This window comes from Anomaloglossus baeobatrachus, unplaced genomic scaffold, assembly GCF_048569485.1.
Source record: "Anomaloglossus baeobatrachus isolate aAnoBae1 unplaced genomic scaffold, aAnoBae1.hap1 Scaffold_3796, whole genome shotgun sequence".
In the NCBI taxonomy this organism is placed as follows: Eukaryota; Metazoa; Chordata; class Amphibia; order Anura; family Aromobatidae; genus Anomaloglossus; species Anomaloglossus baeobatrachus.
This window is the reverse complement of record NW_027443139.1, coordinates 8,227-28,708: the sequence shown is the minus strand read 5'-3', so window position 1 is coordinate 28,708 and position 20,482 is coordinate 8,227. Positions and strand designations below refer to the sequence as shown.

Below are 20,482 nucleotides of genomic sequence, written 5' to 3'. Positions count from 1 at the left end.
TGGCTGACATGCTGGCCCGCCCCACAAGACGCGCGCACTTAGGGAAGGAAGACAAGAAAAAAAAAAAAAAATGGCGATCGCCATTATAGAAACAGCAGTGATCTGAAGGCGCTGTTCACGCACACTATACACTGAAATGTGATAATAGTTTGATTCACAGAGTGACTTACACTATTACAGCAGAAACCAAGCTATGATTTAGCTGTTTTTTGGCTGCTAGAACCGTTCTCGAACGTTTCTAGAACTATCGAGCTTTTGCAAAAAGCTCGAGTTCTAGTTCGATCTAGAACATGCCCCAAAATCACTCGAGCCTAGAACTGGAGAACCACGAACCACGAACCGCGCTCAACTCTATCCAGGAGCTTTGGTTCCCTGAGTTTCCAATAGCAAATGTCTAGAAAAAACTCTGTCCATTGGCACAACTCAGCAAGAAAACGAGAAGACCGAGAAGATATATTTCATTTATCTTAATGCCACCTTATTAACAGCACTAAACCCTTCTATTATGTCCCTTAGCCTTTTGAGCTTATCCTCTGGTAAGCGGAAGACCATGCCTCTGGTATCGATCTCAGTGCCTAAAAACTGTATTATAGTAGCCAATCAGAATACAAAAGGATGCATAGGAAGCGTGACTTTATTTCAATATTTTAAAACAATCCAATAAAATGAAGAAAAGTCACTCATACAAGATCCACAGAAGTTGTATAATACATACATAAATCAAAACACTATAAGGCCTGTTTCACACGTCAGTGATTCTGGTACGTTTGTGCTTTTTTTTAAACATAACATAATCACTGAGATACGCAGATCCATTATAATGAATGGGTCTGCTCACACATCAGTGATTTTTCACTGCACGTGTCTCCGTGCGGCGTACCCGCGTGTCCGTGATTGCTGCACGGAGACATGTCCATTTTTTTCTGGCATCACTGATAGGATGTCCATAAGGTGGCAGCAGAGCATAACAGAAAAAGGTGCCTATTGTGCACTGAAAAGACGCAATGTGATGCACCAGATATATAGAGCCCTAATGGATTCACAAATATAAGATATATCATGAATGACTACTGCATAATGAACGCTAGCATGAAAAAAGAAAGGAATCCATAAAAATAAATAATAAATGGTGCACATATGTTAGAGCCCCACCGAAGGACAAAAAAAGTCTGATGGAAATAGAGAGCATATAGGAACAATAAGAATGTGCAACAGAGAGGAAGGTGAGAATGCAGGATCAATCACTGCCTGTCAGATATTAATAATCAGGGAAATAACTCTGGAGCAGACGCACAAATTAGGGTCTTACCTGGTAAGGTAACAAATAATTAATAGTAGTTGCACTCACCTATTAAGGTTGTGCCAGTCACAACCCCTAAATGCACGTTACAAATGGCGACAGCCGCAGCCCCTAGTAGAAGAGCAATAACGTATAGGAGGAAAATCGGGTGCGTGCCGCACTGTCACCAAAGGAAACTGATGTTAATTATTTCATCTCTTTATTCTTTTTTCCAGTCAATGTGTTTCAGAGATCACTGTCTCCTTCATCAGGGCAAAAAAAGAACAGTATGCAATCAAAGGAGGAAGAACCTCTATATATACACATATGGAGCTACGTCAGAGGACTGACTGCTGTATTTCAAATACTGCCGGGATGGTCAACTGTTACAATACCGGCCATAAAAGTTCTCAAGTGATATATTGAGAAACATTTATAAAATCACTGGGGTATAGTGTTTCAAATTTCATCAGCTTTTTGAGACAAAAATCAGAAAAAGAAGAAGAAGGACAAAATGAAAAAAAGAAAAAAAAGAAGAAAAAACAAACAAAAAGGGAGCATTGAGCTCCAGACCCTGTATTGAGTCTTAGAAGTGTAGTGACAAGTGCATCTGTCCACAACCCTGTAAGGGTGAACGGGATGACGGACAAGAAAAATTATGTTCGTGGCAAAAAATGGTGGTGTTGCTATATAAAATTGCATTAAGAATAAAGAAAGGAAAAATTTCTTTATAAAAGTAGTGAAGAAAAAAGTGGAAAAAAGGGGAGTGTAAGCCATTTTACTAATAAATAGTGATGAGCGAGCATGCTTGTTACTACTCGGTACTCGCACGAGTATCACTGTACTCGGTCTACTCGACGGGGACCGAGTAATCTCGCGATACTCGTGCTGTACTCGTGGTCTTCATCCCTGCATGTTGGCGCTCTTTTGAGAGCCAGCCCTCATGCAGGGATTGGCTGGCAGACCACTGCAATGCCACAGCCCTGTTAGTTGTGGAATTGCAGTGATTGGCCGGCCTGCACAGCGTGACCGAGCCTTTATACCGGCGGGCGCGCTGTGCTCTGCTCACAGCTATCCAGACAGTCAGTGCAGGGAGAGGGTCGCTGCTTCAGGGAAAGGTTTGCGGCCCTTTATAGCTATTTCCGTAGCAGGGCTGCAAACAGTGTGACCAAAAGTCCTTCTCAGGACTATTCTAGTTGTATACAGGCAGGCAGGGTATAGCCAGGTCGGAGTACAGTAGCAGAGTCCTTCTCAGGACTATTGTTGCTGTATACAGGCAGGGTATAGCCAGGTTGGAATACAGGCTAGTGACCAAAAGAGTCCTTGTCAGGACTATTGTAGCAGTATACAGGCAGGCAGGCAGGCAGGCAGGGTATATAGCCATTCCTAGTGGTGACCGTATACCAGCCTTCATCATATCTGGGGCTGGTGTACACAGTCTAAAACAGTCCTGATAGTGTCAGACTTCTCAGCAATTGTCGCTCCTAAAACCTGTTAGGTTCTTAGTGCGTCCGTGCTTGCATTTAAAAACCGCACGTGTGTGCCTGTCGGTGGCAGCGTACAGGTGCACTTGTGTGCGTTTTTACCAAACTATTATATAACGCACAAGTGTAGTGTATAATACACGTCAGTCAGCAGTGGCTGATAGTGTCAGAGTTCTCGTCATTAATTTTTGCTCCTAAAACCTGTGTTAGGTTCTTAGTGCGTCCGTGCTTGCATTTAAAAACCGCACGTGTGTGCCTGTCGGTGGCAGCGTACAGGTGCACTTGTGTGCGTTTTTACCAAACTATTATATAACGCACAAGTGTAGTGTATAATACACGTCAGTCAGCAGTGGCTGATAGTGTCAGAGTTCTCGTCATTAATTTTTGCTCCTAAAACCTGTGTTAGGTTCTTAGTGCGTCCGTGCTTGCATTTAAAAACCGCACGTGTGTGCCTGTCGGTGGCAGCGTACAGGTGCACTTGTGTGCGTTTTTACCAAACTATTATATAACGCACAAGTGTAGTGTATAATACACGTCAGTCAGCAGTGGCTGATAGTGTCAGAGTTCTCGTCATTAATTTTTGCTCCTAAAACCTGTTAGGTTCTTAGTGCGTCCGTGCTTGCATTTAAAAACCGCACGTGTGTGCCTGTCGGTGGCAGCGTACAGGTGCACTTCTGTGCGTTTTTACCAAACTATTATATAACGCACAAGTGTAGTGTATAATACACGTCAGTCAGCAGTGGCTGATAGTGTCAGAGTTCTCATCATTAATTTTTGCTCCTAAAACCTGTTAGGTTCTTAGTGCGTCCGTGCTTGCATTTAAAAACCGCACGTGTGTGCCTGTCGGTGGCAGCGTACAGGTGCACAATTTGCACAAACTTTAATATAACGCCCAAGTCTAGTGAATACACGTCAGCACAGCATTGCAAAATGCGCAAGGGCGTTGGCAAGGAACAAGGAAGTGGACGTGATGGTGGTGCAGGCAGAGGCCGAGGTCGTGGGCAAGCTCTAATTTTGCCACAACAAAGGGCCACATCTAGTCGCTCGCACGTCCTGTCCCAAATTCTTGGGGACCGCAGCAGTACACCGCTCTTGAACCAAGACCAGTGTCAACAGGTTGTTAGTTGGATAGCGGATAATGCTTCCAGTCAGATTGGCACCACCACAAACACTCTGTCTTCCACACGGTCAAGTGTCAGTAGCCGTGATACTGCACCGCACATTTCAGAACCTGATCCTCCTTCCTACCACAAGGCTGAGTACACGTCCTCGGACATTAATGATCCCACACTTGGACACTCGGAAGAGCTGTTCACGTTTCCATTCGCACATTCTGGCCTCTCGCCAGCTCATGTTGAAGTGGGTCATGAGGAGATCGTATGTACAGATGGCCAAATATTTGAGCAGCCACGTTCTCAGGAAGTTGGCAACGTGTCTCAACAAGGGGTGGACGATGATGAGACACAATTGTCAGGAAGTCAGGAGGAGGAGCAGGGTGCGGAAGAGGAAGACGACGTGGTGGATGATCCAGTAACTGACCCAACCTGGCAGGAGGATATGCAGAGCGAGGACAGCAGTGCACAGGGGGAGGGAGGCGTAGCATCCCAACAGGCAGTAAGAAGCAGGGTGGTGGCTCCAGGCAGAAGTCAGGCAACCGTTCCCCGGAACAACAACACGACACAAGGTGCCTGTACAAATGTTAGGTCTTCCCGAGTCTGGCAGTTTTTTAAGTTGGATCCAGATGATTCTAAAAAGGCCATTTGCAACACCTGCCGTGCCAGCATCAGCAGGGGTACCAAAACTAGCAGCCTGACCACCACCAGCATGATCAGGCACATGTCAGCCAAGCACCCGACTTTGTGGGAAGTACAACAGAGTCGAGGAGCAGTGCTTGCTAATGTCACTGCTACGTCTTCGCTGGTTGTGCATGCGAGCCAATCCCCTGTCCATGCTGCCTGCGAACAAGCCTCCTCCGGTCCTGCACCTGCAGTTGCCTACTCAGAAATAACACCATCATCAAGCACGTCCTTGTCCCAGCGCAGCGTTCAGTTATCCATTCAGCAAACCTTTGAACGCAGGCGCAAATACACTGCCAACACCCCACATGCCACAGTTCTAAATGCTAACATTTCGCGACTGCTTGCGCTGGAAATGTTGCCTTTTAGGCTGGTGGAGACAGAAGCATTCCGCGACCTGATGGCGGCAGCTGTCCCACGTTACTCGGTCCCTAGCCGCCACTATTTCTCCCGGTGTGCCGTCCCCGCGTTGCATAACCACGTGTCACAAAACATCACACGTGCCCTGAACAACGCTGTTTCACCCAAAGTCCACCTAACCACAGACACGTGGACAAGTGCTTGTGGGCAAGGCCGCTACATCTCGTTGACGGCACACTGGGTTAATATTGTGGAAGCTGGGACCCAGTCTGAGCGAGGGACGGAACACGTCCTTCCCACACCAAGGTTTGCAGGCCCTACCTCAGTCAGTGTTTCACCCACACTCTACAGCTCCGGAATGTCATGCTCTTCAGCCTCCTCCTCCTCCTGCGCATCCTCATCCACTGTACCCTCCACACCAGTCCCAAGCTGGAAGCACTGCAGCACTGCCTCGGCGAAGCGGCAACAGGCTGTGCTGAAGCTAATCTGCATAGGTGACAAACCCCACAATGCAGAAGAGCTGTGGACAGCTCTGAAACAGCAGGCAGATCACTGGCTCACACCTCTGAACCTAAAGCCAGGAAAGGTCGTGTGTGACAATGGCCGGAACCTGGTGGCGGCTTTGAGGCGAGGCCAGCTGACACATGTTCCATGCGTGGCCCATGTGCTCAACCTCGTGGTTCAGCGGTTTCTAAAGTCATACCCAGAGCTGTCTAATCTGCTGGTAAAAGTTCGCCGCCTGTCTGCACATTTTCGAAAGTCACCTACTGCTTCAGCCGGCCTTGCCGGCTTTCAGCGCAGTTTGCATCTTCCGGCTCACAGACTGGTGTGTGATGTCCCCACGCGTTGGAATTCAACTCTGCACATGTTGGTCAGGATATGTGAGCAGAAGAGGGCAGTTGTTGAGTACCTGCATCACCTAAGCCGTCGGGAAATGGGTCAAACTCCACACATAACACCTGAGGAGTGGAGATGGATGTCCGACCTATGTACCATCCTCCAAAACTTTGAGGACTCCACCAAGATGGTGAGTGGTGATGACGCCATTATTAGCGTCACCATACCGCTACTCTGCCTTCTAAAACGGTCTCTGCTCAAAACCAAACATGATGCATTGCAGGCGGAGCGCGATGAGTTGCAGCAAGAAACAGTAGTGGGTGTGGGTGATAACACACAGCCCAGCCTCGTCTCATCACAACGTGCAGTGGAGGACTATGACGAGGAGGAGGATGAAGACATGGAGCAAATCTCCGGCCAAATTGAGGATATGACATGCACACCAGTCATATCCTCGGTTCAGCGTGGCTGGCCAGAGGACAGGGTAGATGAGGAGGAGGAGGAGGAGGAGGAGGACAGCATGTTCAGTCAACGTGTTGGTCAGGCTACTGAAGTCCTGGCTGTTAAGAGTCTGGCGCACATGGCTGACTTTATGGTAAGCTGCCTGTCTCGTGACCCTCGCGTTAAGAACATCTTGGCCGACAATCATTACTGGTTGGTAACACTGTTAGACCCACGCTACAAGGAGAACTTTATGTCTCTTATTCCCGAGGCGGAGAGGTCAACCAAAATGCAGCAGTTCCGGAAGGCCATAGTCACGGAAGTAGGCAAAGCATTCCCCTCACAAAACGCTAGCGGCATAGGTCAGGAATCAGTGGACAACCAAGGCGTACAGCCGAGAGAGGCACAAGTCCAATCCGCCAGAGGTAGGGGAACAGTCTTTAAGATGTGGGACAGTTTTCTCAGCCCCTCACGTACCACAGCCCCTGAGGTGCGGGGTAGTGCCACAAGAAATCCTAAGTTTGCCCAGATGCTCAAGGAGTACCTTGCAGATCGAACAACTGTACTCCGACATTCCTCTGTGCCTTACAATTATTGGGTATCCAAGGTGGACACGTGGCATGAATTGGCTCTCTACGCCTTGGAAGTCCTGGCCTGCCCTGCCGCTAGCGTTTTGTCAGAGCGTGTTTTTAGTGCCGCAGGTGGAATCATTACAGATAAACGCACCCGCCTGTCAACTGAAAATGCTGACAGGCTGACTCTGATCAAGATGAACAAGGGTTGGATTGGGCCAGACTTCACCACACCACCAGCAAATGAGAGCGGAATTTAAAGTTTGTAACGGGAATTTGCCATGTACCTCCAGTCACCCATGGGTACACACTTCTGGACTTTGGATAATCGCTGGACTGCTCCTCCTTCTCCTCATGCGCCACCATGATGACCGTTACAAGAGTTAGGCCTTTGTTTCAGGTATACCCCCAGTGGTAAATTTTTTCGCCCATTCTTTGCAGAATGGACATTACAACGACAGGAGACCCGCTCCTTTGCAATGGGAACAATGTTTTGAGGCCCTCATGCACGTCTCTATGCAGGGACAACGTGGAGCCTCCCAATTTTTGGCTGCCCTGCCAAAGGGCTATACTATAATACACCCACTTCCTGACAATGGACACTTAATGTTTTGAGGCCCTCATGCACGTCTCTATCCAGGGACAACGTGGAGCCTCCCAATTTTTGGCTGCCCTGCCAAAGGGCTATACTACAAAAGACCCACTTCCTGACAATGGACACTTAATGTTTTGAGGCCCTCATGCACGTCTCTATCCAGGGACAACGTGGAGCCTCCCAATTTTTGGCTGCCCTGCCTAAGGGCTATACTATAATACACCCACTTCCTGACAATGGACACTTAATGTTTTGAGGCCCTCATGCACGTCTCTATCCAGGGACAACGTGGAGCCTCCCAATTTTTGGCTGCCCTGCCAAAGGGCTTTACTACAAAAGACCCACTTCCTGACAATGGACACTTAATGTTTTGAGGCCCTCATGCACGTCTCTATCCAGGTACAACGTGGAGCCTCCCAATTTTTGGCTGCCCTGCCTAAGGGCTATACTATAATACACCCACTTCCTGACAATGGACACTTAATGTTTTGAGGCCCTCATGCACGTCTCTATCCAGGGACAACGTGGAGCCTCCCAATTTTTGGCTGCCCTGCCAAAGGGCTATACTATAATACACCCACTTCCTGACAATGGACACTTAATGTTTTGAGGCCCTCATGCACGTCTCTATCCAGGGACAACGTGGAGCCTCCCAATTTTTGGCTGCCCTGCCAAAGGGCTATACTACAAAAGACCCACTTCCTTCCAATGGGCACTTCAGGTTTACAGGCCCTCATGCACGTCTCTATCCAGGGACAACGTGGAGCCTCCCAATTTTTGGCTGCCCTGCCTAAGGGCTATACTATAATACACCCACTTCCTGACAATGGACACTTAATGTTTTGAGGCCCTCATGCATGTCTCTATCCAGGGACAACGTGGAGCCTCCCAATTATTGGCTGCCCTGCCAAAGGGCTATACTACAAAAGACCCACTTCCTTCCAATGGGCACTTCAGGTTTACAGGCCCTCATGCACGTCTCTATCCAGGGACAACGTGGAGCCTCCCAATTTTTGGCTGCCCTGCCAAAGGGCTATACTACAAAAGACCCACTTCCTTCCAATGGGCACTTCAGGTTTACAGGCCCTCATGCACGTCTCTATCCAGGGACAACGTGGAGCCTCCCAATTTTTGGCTGCCCTGCCTAAGGGCTATACTATAATACACCCACTTCCTGACACTGGACACTTAATGTTTTGAGGCCCTCATGCACGTCTCTATCCAGGGACAACGTGGAGCCTCCCAATTTTTGGCTGCCCTGCCTAAGGGCTATACTACAATAGACCCACTTCCTTACAATGGGCACTTCAGGTTTACAGGCCATCATGCACGTCTGTATGCAGGGGCATTGGTGAACCTCACAATTTTGGACTGCCCTGGCAAAGGAAAATACTACAAAGACTCAGTTCCTCAAAATGGGCACATTAGACTCAGAGGCCTTTATGTACGTCTCTTCTCAGGGACATCGGAGTGCCACACAATGTTTTACGTAAAATCTTTCATGTATTGATCTCAAAAAGTAACATACATTAGCTCTATCTCACTATTGGGTATGTGCCCTTAACATTTCCGCTATGAAAAATCATTTTGGTGTCATTTTGGAAGGTTTTCTGGTGAGTCCGTAAAAATGGCGTAAAACGCGGACAAAATTATTCACAGCTGTGACTTTTGAGTGATAAATGCTTCAAGGGGTCTTCCCCATGCTGTTGCCATGTCATTTGAGCACTCTTCGGAGACTTTTGTGCCATTTTTAGGGTTTCTACATGCTGCCGGTGGTCATTTCACAAAAATACTCGGGTCTCCCATAGGATAACATTGGGCTCGGTGCTCGGGCCGAGTACACGAGTATCTTGGGAGGCTCGGCCCGAGCTTCGAGCACCCGAGCTTTTTAGTACTCGCTCATCACTACTAATAAACCTAAAAAATAAAAATAAATTGAATAAAAATCATGAATGTTGTGTTATAACAGGAAATTCGGTGTAAGAATGAATATCCGGGATGAGAGTTCAGCGAATGAGTTATAGAAATTGTTACAAAAAGGAGTGTGTACGGTTTATGCGTAAATTTTCAGAATGCGTACATGAAAATTATATGTATGTGAGAATGTCCCCCATGCTTTGTAAAAAGTTATTTATGAAAATGTAAATAAAATATATAAAAATGCCTAATTATTTATAATTTATGAGAAAGATATATATGTATGGAAGAATGTTATAAGGTGTCCAAGAACCATAAAGAAAAAGGGTGCATATATAATGTTAGAGGTCTAGAGTTCCACCAGGCTATATCACCCCTAAAGAAATAGAAAGAAGACCTTACTACCTGTGTACCCCAAAAAAAGCTATATTTCTTAGCCAGGATTATGGTGGAGATATGCACAAGTGAAATAAGAATATAAAGTAATACAATAAGATTATAAAACCAATATGTGTGCATTCATGCACCACCCGGTACGCTACCCTTGCCAAATTGCTCACTCTAGATCCCCACACGATCCATGAAGCCGTTCCCCCGGTCACACCGCCTGCTGCCGGTTCCCACTCATCCCTGGGGGAGTTAGGCGAGTGGTATCGAGAGCTACATGTCGGCACTGATGATATCCCCATACACCACAAGGAAGGGGTATACCGGGTGGTACAGGAGTATGAGCGGGTTTTTAGCAAGCACCCTCTAGATTTTGGGCAGATTAAAGGGGTTCAACACCACATCCCTACCGGTACACACTCCCCTATTAAAGAGAGATACAGGCCTATTCCCCCTGCGCACTACCAATGCGCCAAAGACATGTTGAGGAACATGAAGGAGGCAGGGGTTATTAGGGACAGCTGTAGTCCCTGGGCCGCTCCGTTGGTGCTGGTTAAGAAGAAGGATGGCACCATGCGGATGTGTGTGGATTACCGGAAGATTAACCAGATAACGCATAAGGATGCTTACCCTCTGCCCCGCATCAAAGAGTCCCTGGCCTCGCTGAGAACCGCTAACTACTTCTCCACCCTTGACCTCACCAGCGGGTACTGGCAGGTGGCCGTGGCACCGGAAGACCGAGAGAAGACTGCCTATGGGACCGTTTTGCTGTACTTGGATGATGTGATTGTGTACTCACAGACGTATGAAGCCCACCTGGAGCACCTAGCCGAGGTGTTCGCGTCCCTTGCCAAGTATGGGATGAAGTTGAAGCCCTCAAAGTGTCATCTGCTGAAACCCAGAGTGCAGTACCTAGGACATGTGGTTGGTGCGGAAGGTGTCGCCCCCAACCCCGAGAAGATCACCGCCATCCAAGACTGGCCGAGACCGACCACAGTGAGGGAAGTGAGGCAGTTTCTGGGCCTGGTGGGATATTACCGTCGCTTCATTAAGGGGTACACAAAGATGGCTGCCCCCATGCAAGACCTCCTCGTAGGACAGACCAAGGGTGGTAGATCCCTAGTAGCCCCATTGGTGTGGGAAGAAAAGCATGAGGAATCCTTCCGCCAGCTGAGAACAGCCCTGACCGGAGAGGAAATCCTAGCGTACCCTGACTACAGCCGCCCATTCATCCTCTACACCGACGCCAGCAATGTGGGCTTGGGGGCTGTTCTATCCCAGGTCCAAGACAGAAGGGAAAAGGTAATAGCTTATGCTAGCCGAAAACTCCGACCGACTGAGAGGAACCCTGAGAACTACATCTCCTTCAAGCTTGAGCTCTTGGCACTGGTGTGGGCTATCACCGAGCGGTTCCGCCATTACCTGGCAGCAGCCAAGTTCACCGCGTACACAGACAATAACCTGCTGACCCATCTAGATACGGCCAAGCTGGGCGCGTTGGAGCAGCGGTGGGTGACCAGGTTAGCCAACTACGATTTCACCATCAAGTACCGGGCCGGCCGTACCAACGTCAATGCCAATGCACTCTCCCGGATGCCCCACCTGTCGGAAGAGGGGCCAGAGGATGATGACCTCGAAGAGATCGAGTTGCCTGCATTTCACCGGCCATTCACTGAGAAGGTGCACGTCTACCAACAACGGGTGAACCTGGATCCGCTGCCCCGACAGGACTGGCAGGAAGCTCAGGACCAGGCACCTGCTGTCCGCCTGGTCAAGACTCTAGTGGAACAGGGTTCTGCTGGGATAGACCCTGCTGCCCCTGCCGAAGCCCAACGTCTGTGGCAAGAACAGACCCGGCTATACCTACACCAGGGGAAGTTGTATCGCGAGCTGATTAATCCAAAGACTCACGAGAAGATCCGCCAGCTGGTGATTCCCCAGGCTAACGTGCCCACCGTCCTGCAAGCATACCATGATGGTGCAGTGCACTTCGGGTGGAAGAAGCTAGAGATGTTGTTAAGAGAGCGGTTCTATTGGAGTGGAATGCGGGAATCTGTGGAGGCCTGGTGCCGAGAATGTGGCCCTTGCGCATTGAGAAGGAAGGACGAGGCCAGCCAGAAGGCACCCCTACACCCGATCATTACACACCAACCGCTGGAGCTGGTTGCCCTTGACCATGTAAAGCTCACCCCCAGCCGAAGTGGGTACACCTACGCTCTGACCATCGTAGACCACTACTCGAGGTTCCTGGTGGTTGTCCCAGTTAAGGACTTAACCGGCCGCACCGCTGCTAAGGCTTTCCAGGCTTATTTCTGTTGACCGCATTGGTACCCGGAGAGGGTGCTTACCGACCAGGGTCCGGCCTTTGAAGCAGAGGTATTCCAGGAATTCTGCCAGTTGTACGGCTGCAAGAAAATCCGGACCACGCCTTACCACGCCCAAACCAATGGCATTTGTGAAAAGATGAACCACTTGGTCCTGGGCCTCCTCAAGACGTTACCACTGGAAGAGCGGAACCTGTGGCTGGAGAAGCTACCTGACCTGGTCGATATGTACAACAAAATCCCTTCCAGCTCTACGAAATGCACTCCAGCATACCTGATGAGAGCTCGTCCCGGCCGGCTACCAGTGGATCTGGAAATGGGCTTGGAAGCTTCAGAAGCACTCCTGTCGACAGCTGAATGGGACACTCGGCGGAGGACACAGTACCGACAGGTCCAGGAGTATGTTGAAAAGAACTTGTGCCGGAGTCGGGGACAACAGGAGCAGTGCTTCAACAAGAAGGCGCCTGCCGGTTCCTTCCAACCTGGGGATGTAGTGCTGAAGCGGAAAAGAAGGGCCCACAAGCTGGATGATCAATGGGAAAAAACCCCGTATGTAGTCCAGCCCACAGGATGGGAGAATGGGAAGGCCTACCAGATCAGCCGTGACCAGGGGGGGACTTTGGCCACGGTTTCCCGAGACCACCTGAAGAAGTGCCCACCAGCATTGAGAGTAGCGGATGAGGCTCCAGTTCCCAGTCCAGTGGAGAAGGAAAAAGAGGTAATCCACACCATGATGGGTGATTTTCCAGCAGACTGGCCTACACAGAACGGTGCGGTGATCCTTCCAGTGATACTGTTCCCACAACCCGTGGATGAAGAAATGATGGAAACGGTTAACCGCGAGCCAGTGCCCAGGGATGTACCTGTACCCAGCTCCCCTACGCCTCCGCCTGCCCCACATGATAGCAGGGAGGAGGAACTGACTGTTCCCTCTGCCCCACTGCCTGTCACCACTGACACCGGACCCCGAAGGTCCACTCGCCCCAACCTAGGTAGACCCCCACTTAGGTACAGGGAAACTACTCTTTAAAAGGGGGGGGCTTTATGTGTTGAGTGTACCAGTTTGAAAGTTTTAAATGATAAGTAAAGATGATCAACCAAAGAAGTTTACCTGATTGAACCGTGATTAAACCGGCCGTTGCCGGCAACTGTTGTCCCCGTAGGGACTGTGCAACCATTGCGTAAGGAACTGCTTACGGACAAGCCCGAGAACTTGCAGGGCAACCACAAACTTAGTGCAATGTAAATAAAAATGTTTGTTGGCTTGACACCGTTACCGCCTCCGGAGAGGCTGATTTGGGAGGATGGGCCTGGAGGAAAGGGATGGCCTAGGCCCGCCACTACCGTAACCGGTGGCGATCCTCCGGGGGTTCAGGGGTCCCCTTGGACGTGGGCCCCCTGAAAGAGACAGAACCCGCTCGGGCAACTTGGTGCTGGACTGGGGTCAAGGGGTGCTGCCCGCTTCTTAGGGGCAGCATCAGGGCCAGGTTGTTTGGGTGGGAGAAGAGCGGAAGCTGTACCGTTGTAAAATGTTTATGATGCTTTTACATGTTTTACCGTTTTATTCTTTTTCAGTTGTGAAAATAAAACCGGTGATGGACGGGCAGCCCGCGGACGGTCTGCATTTTACTATAGGGGAATGTGGCGCCCTGGACAAGCCAGGTCGTCACAGGTACTACACCAACACACTCTACACTCCGGCTAGGCACACCGAAGCTAAACACAAATCCTAGTTGCCTTCCTCCAGGGGCTGATGTCCACACCAGGGGGTGGGCCAGGCGGTTGATCCCACCCACCGAGGAGTTCACAGTCCTGGAGGCGGGAAAAGGAGTCAGATTAGAGATCAGTTTTGGAGTTAGAGAAGTGAAGAGGAGAGGAGACTGACCGTGTCCGGGTGTGTGGCCCGGGCACTCAGCAAGGTTGGCAGACGGTGGTGACCTTCTGCAGGAGAGGCTGATTGGAGTGAACCGTACGGACCGGGGATGGGCGGTGGCCCGCCGGTACCAGATCGGGGAGTGAAGAGAAGCCAGCACCATCCGGCAGGGCCTACGGACCCCAACCGGGCTAGGAGTCGCCGTAAAACCGGTCAAATCCGTTAGCGACAGGAACCTCCAGGGTTTCCCAGCAGTCAAGACCCGATTGAAGGCAACAGCTCACACCGTAGAGGGAAGCACAGTCACCGCCAAGGCTACAGTTCCCAGGGCCAGAGCCTGCGGGCAAAAGGGGCTCCCTCAGCATCCATCCAAGCTGGGGAGCGGGTTACCGGTGGGAAGCCCGCTAGATTTTGGGGGAATAAAAGGGGTCCAACACCACATCCCCACAGGTGCACACCCACCCATCAAAGAGAGCTATAAGCCAATACCACCTTCACATTGCCAGTGTACCAAGGACATGTTGAGCAACATGAAGGCGGCTGGGGTTATCCGTGACAGTTGTAGCCTTTGGGCAGCTCTGTTGATCCTGTTAAAAAAGAAGGACGGCACCACTCCCCGTATTGAGGAATCGCTAGCTGCATTGAGAACTGCAAATTATTTTTCTACCCTTGATCTCACTAGTCACTATTGGCAAGTGTCCGTTGCTGAGGCAGACCGGGAGAAGACCGCCTTCGCCACCCCTATGGGTCTCTGCGAGTTCAAAAGCATGCCCTTCGAGCTGTGCAATGCGCCAGGAACCTTCCAGAGGCTGATGGAATGCTGCTTGGGACAAGATTTTAGGGTGTATAAAAAGGGAGATTAGATCCCGTGATCCCAACGTATTGTTACACCTCTATAAATCACTTGTAAGGCTACATCTGGAATATGGGAACCAGTTTTGGGCTCCACATTTTAATAAGGACATTCAGAAGTTAGAGTCAGTTCAAAGGTGGGCAACTAGACTACTACAAGGAATGGAAGGCCTCCCATATGATGACAAGTTGAAAAAGTTATTAAGTGATTATTGGCTGCAATGGGGCTTTCTGGCTGGTGCCAGCCTCTCTTCTTAGCACACAGGAACCACAATCCCTACACCATGCTTCAATGGATTCTCTCATCCCAGCCCAGTAAAACTACATATTTTACACAGTCATAAGCAGCCAAAAGGGATCTATTCTATTCAATTGCAAATGATCTAGATAAGACTGAGAATAAGATACTGCACGGGACATAGCAGAGTTGGTCAAGTTGAGTGGAGATGAGTTTGCTATTTGGCACAGCTTTTTGCATCAATAAAGCAAGTAAAAGGTGTGAAAGATAAAAAAAAGGGTGAAAGTGTGAAAAGTGAATTGGCCAAATTGAGGTGCATATAAAGTTTTTGCTTTCTTTCAATTCACTAATGGGGCTCATTTGAATCAGGTGAATTGAGTTCTGCTTTTGGAAACTGGGTTAAGAAGGGGTGCACCGGTCCTGGAGGTACTGCAATACCAGGTCAATGCGTGCAGTGGACAGAGCAAGATTTTTTCCATCTCCTTGTTCTAAAAATCCATTTAATATATGGTCCCCAGAGAGGGGACGTATCAGATATTAAACTGATAAGAACAGATTTAATTTTTTTTTTTTCTGTTTATCAGTAGGACTTCAAAATAACAAAGGTGATCGCCTCCCGTTGCCTGGGAACCGTCCAGGCACAAGAGGGCTATGTGTCACCAGAAGGCGCACACACTTCCTCAAGGCCGGCAGACCTTGAGGCACCTTCCAGTACCGACCAAGGTAGCGTCCTCCGAAACTACACTTGATCTTAGCCAAAAGGCCGAGAAGCTATAACCCGAATTGGTTACGGCCTTGAGTGGCACCCTGGCCTATACCGGACACATCTTAGGGAGAGGGAGACAAACCCACGCCTACAGAAGACATTTTGTCACCCAAGCCAACCCTTGAAAAGGCTGTTTTGCAGAGCAAAAACAAGAAGAATGGTGCTTTTTGCAGCCGCCGCCCACTGCAATGAATCTGAATAACTCCTCCTTTTGGACACAAGCACCTCCCCTCCCCCTTGCAGTCTTTCCAATTCATGATACAAAAAGACGGACGGACAGGACAGGACAGGACAGGCTGCCTGACTTTCCGTCACTGCCACCCTTTGCCATCCTTGCCCGTAGAAAGCCCTTTCATCATCCCCAAACCCTAATCTTTTCCCTTCCCTTCCCAGATGCGTCTCACTCCCTTTCATTAGGAAGTGAGCGCAGCCTTTTCTCCGTTCTGCACATGCGCGACGTTAAACACAAATGCGCAGGCGTGCGTTCCATTACCCTCACTGCATTCCACTCCCATACAGGAAGTGGGCGCAGTTATTACTACGGTCGCACATAAAAGAACCCACGGCCACCACTGCACATAGCTGACTCCACCACAGGACACCCACTTCTACACCAACGCAGGTAAGACAGGATCGGCACCTCTATGCTCCCGTTACAATCAGGCTCAGTCACCATGTGATAACGCTCTCAACTCTTTAGTTGCAGGCTCCCCTTGCTTCACCTCCACTGGCTGTGCTGCCATTTCCTCTCCCACCTGGAAGGTATACTTTATTCCACTATTTTCCTGTTTCTCTCTTCCCCCTTTTCCCATAACCTACTTTTATCTGCATTTGTGGGGTATCTATATGCTATTTACATCATAGTTTTATTCATTAATATGGAAGGGAAGAGTGCCCATGAGAGTGTTGAACTGCGGAGAGCAAGAGATTAAGCTGCTCCGATTTGCCACCATTGATAAGCTGTTCTCAGTAGATACACATGCTATCCAAACAGCAGCATCCACCATTGCTTCAGCCCACCCATTCAGTGACAGCTCACCAAGTCAGCCAGAGGAGTGGTGTAAGGAATTACACGTAGGCACTGACTCCACACCTTCACATCACAAGAAGGGGGTCTACAGGCTAGTGCAAGAATACGAGCAAGTCTTCAGCAAACATCCGCTAGACTTTTGAAGAATAAAAGGGGTCAAACACTACATCCCCACAAGTGCACACCCACCCATCAAAGAGAGATATAAGCCAAAACTACCTGCACATTACCAGTGTACCAAGGACATGTTGAGCAACATGAAGGAGGCTGGGGTTATCCGTGACAGTTGTAGCCTCTGGGCAGCTCCGTTGGTCCTGTTAAAGAAGAAGGACAGCACCACTCCCCTGTATTGAGGAATAGCTAGCTGCATTGAGAACTGCAAATTATTTTTCTACCCTTGATCTCACTAGTCGCTATTGGCAAGTGTCCGTTGCTGAGGCAGACCGGGAGAAGACCGCCTTTGCCACCCCGATGGGTCTCTGCGAGTTCAAAAGCATGCCCTTCGAGCTGTGCAATTTGCCAGGAACCTTCCAGAGGCTGATGGAATGCTGCTTGGGACACCGAAACTTTGAAACGGTACTGCTATACCTTTATGATGTTATTGTTTATTCTAAAGCAAACAAGATTTTAGGGTGTATAAAAAGGGAGATTAGATCCGGTGATCCCAACGTATTGTTACCCCTCTATAAATCACTTGTAAGGCCACATCTGGAATATGGGGTAAAGTCCTGAGCAGGTTGATAACCATTGGTTTGAGCATGGTAGGGTGTAGTGCGCATCTTCCTGCATCGGTAAAAGCTGCAGAAGTCCTTGAAGATTTCCGCTTCAAAGGCTGTGCCTTGATCTGTGAGGACTCTCTCTGAGTAGCCATGAGGTCTGCATAAGTGTGCTTGGAAGACCTTCGCTGCAGTATGGGCCATTAGATCTTTGACTTGTACCACAACCATAAATCTCGAGTAGTTGTCTACCATCGTAAGTGCATACGTGAGCTCGCCTCGATATTCTGCAACAAAACTCCCTTTTTCGATTTCAGTTTCAGCAAACACTCCTCTTCCTGTAGAAAATATTTATCATTACCTAAGACAGTCATTCTAATGCATGACAATATTAAGGCAATTTAGTTAAAACTTGTTTTAACTCACCTTTAAGGGGATTGATGTATTTCATGGTCAATCCAGGTTTGTCAGTGATGGCACTGACATAATGTATGGCGTCTTTTTCGGGCGTTATCCTTTGCCTTTTCATTGTGAAAATCCAGTTGCCTATATCAAAGCAAATTCTACTACTTGTAAAGTATGCAGAAAATGAAATGTAGAACATATAACATCAACTGCTTAGGAACGCATCATAGGTTAGTACTTAAAAGGATATTGTCATGTTCTAGTCATAATGCAAGCTGGACATTTTTCATGTTACCCTGTAATCGCCGGCCTGTTCTAATGCTCACAAGCCAAGATATAGGCTCAGCTGCTAAGGCTTCCCTCTGCCTTCTGAATGAAACTTGAATATGTCTGGGTCACTGTGTATATAGCAGGTGCTCAGAAAAAATAAGAGTCAATTCAATAGAAATAGCTCTGGCACACTATAGTGATCAATAACGTAAGAAAAGAACTCTTGGAATGCTGAAAATTCTTTATTTGTGCAAAAGGATAATTCATCCAACGTTTCGACCTTGTTTTTAGGTCTTTATCAAGGATAAAGTTATCTAAGATCATAAAGGGTTACAAAACCATATAAACACGTAATTAGTACATAGTACAACATAACAGTACAATATATTGCTACTTGAGAGTACAATGGGTCAAATGACCATGATGCACATACAAAAAATTTTTCCAAAGCCATAGTGAAAACATTTGTACTGAGGAAAGAAAATTTCCACATGACCTATCTGGAGAAACATTCTGGATCAAACAACCAAAAATAGTCAAGCAGGTAAATACACACCTATATGGATAACAGGATGATATGTGTTCAATTGTATAGCGTCATTGCCATTAAGGTACAAATGGAAAACTTGCAATCCTATATAGTGAAGGAAATGAACACATATCATATCAAAGAACACAGGAACATGGGTGTGAGAAAAACCTCAATGTTTATACTTTGTTCTTTATAATGGTGTGAACATGTATATGTCTCAGTACCTTATGCACGTGAGAATTCTAGTGAGTAGATCATGAAAGCCTATTTCAGAACTGGAATCGGTAAATAATTGTAGGTGGAATCTAAATGAAAAGATGGTACAAGTGTTATCATGACACGTGGGCTATAACACAATGGACCGTGTGACAAAGAAGAAAGGAGAGAAAGAAGAGGAAGAAAATGCAACTACCTGTAACATTACGTGATAGTCACTGGTAAGTATCACTTGACAATTCAAATGAAAAAGGATTCCTTTATTAAAGGGTTCTCAGTCGCCTCAGGATCATGAAATACTAGGGTAAATGATATGAGAATGGGTAAGAAGCACCACTAAAGGAAATATGAGATGCAGGACATATATCTATAAACCCCTGAACTACATGATAGAAATAAAAAGAAGAAAAAAAGAAAAAAAAGAAGAAAGAAGAAGAACACATAGAATGCGGAAAGAGAATGGGTACAACTACCTGAGTTACTGCAGGGAGGCCCCTGGTTGGTATTGTGAGGGTTAGTGGAATTCCTTCACTGAAGGGTTCTCAGTTGCCTCAGGTTCGTGAAAAATGCTATAGACAAATAATGCCCGGAGAAAAGGGGTTCATATACAGCGAATAATGGTAATACAAGGTACATGTGTCACATGTAATAGTATATATATATATATTGTACTAAGCTCTACACCAGAAATAGAAAGTAGTCCCTCTGCCTTCTGTCTAGGTGCCCTGAGTTATGTCCTGTAAACTGTCACAGGGACCCAGACACACATGTGTAGTAGGGGAATATCCCTGCTGAGATGCCAGTGCTAGAGCACTCGTTTGCTGTGGAGTTGAACGCTATGTGAGCAGTTCTTACCTTCAATGAGCAGAAGTCTCTTTTTTCAGATTTCAATATCTCTGTGGGTATCTGGCAGAAATATGGAATACTCTTTACTGCTAAGACCCTGTACACCACTCCCACTAAAGGGGGCTTTACACGCTGCGACATCGCTAATGCGGAGTCGTTGGGGTCACGGAATTTGTGACGCACATCCGGCCGCATTAGCGATGTTGCTGCGTGTGACACCGATGAGCGATTTTGCATCGCTGCAAAAACGTGCAAAATCGCTCATCGGTGACATGGGTCTCCATTCTCGATTATCGTTACTGCAGCAGTAACGATGTAGTTCGTCGCTCCTGCGGCAGCACACATCGCTCCGTGTGACACCGCAGAAACGAGGAACCTCTCCTTACCTGCCTCCCAGCCGCTATGAGGAAGGAAGGAGGTGGGCGGGATGTTCCGGCCACTCATCTCCGCCCCTCCGCTGCTATTGGGCGGTCGCTCAGTGACGTCGCTGTGACGCCGCACGGACCGCCCCCTTAGAAAGGAGGCGGTTCGCCGGTCACAGCGACGTTGCTGGGCAGGTAAGTATGTGTGACGGGTCTGGTCGGTGTTGTGCAGCATGGGCAGCGATTTGCCCGTGTCGCGCAACAGATGGGGGCGGGTATCCACACTAGCGATATCGGGACCGATATCGCAGTGTGTAAAGTAGCCTTTAATAAACTGTGTAAAGGATTTTAAGTAAAAATCCACAATAAACCAGCGCTAGATGG

The 20,482-nt window shown here is 48.3% G+C and overlaps 1 pseudogene; it reads right to left on the bottom strand.

Annotated features, from left to right (window-relative positions):
* Positions 1-15,359: 15,359 nt before the first annotated feature.
* Positions 15,360-15,565, bottom strand: LOC142274794 (U2 spliceosomal RNA; annotated as a pseudogene).
* Between the last annotated feature and the right edge of the window lie 4,917 nt (positions 15,566-20,482).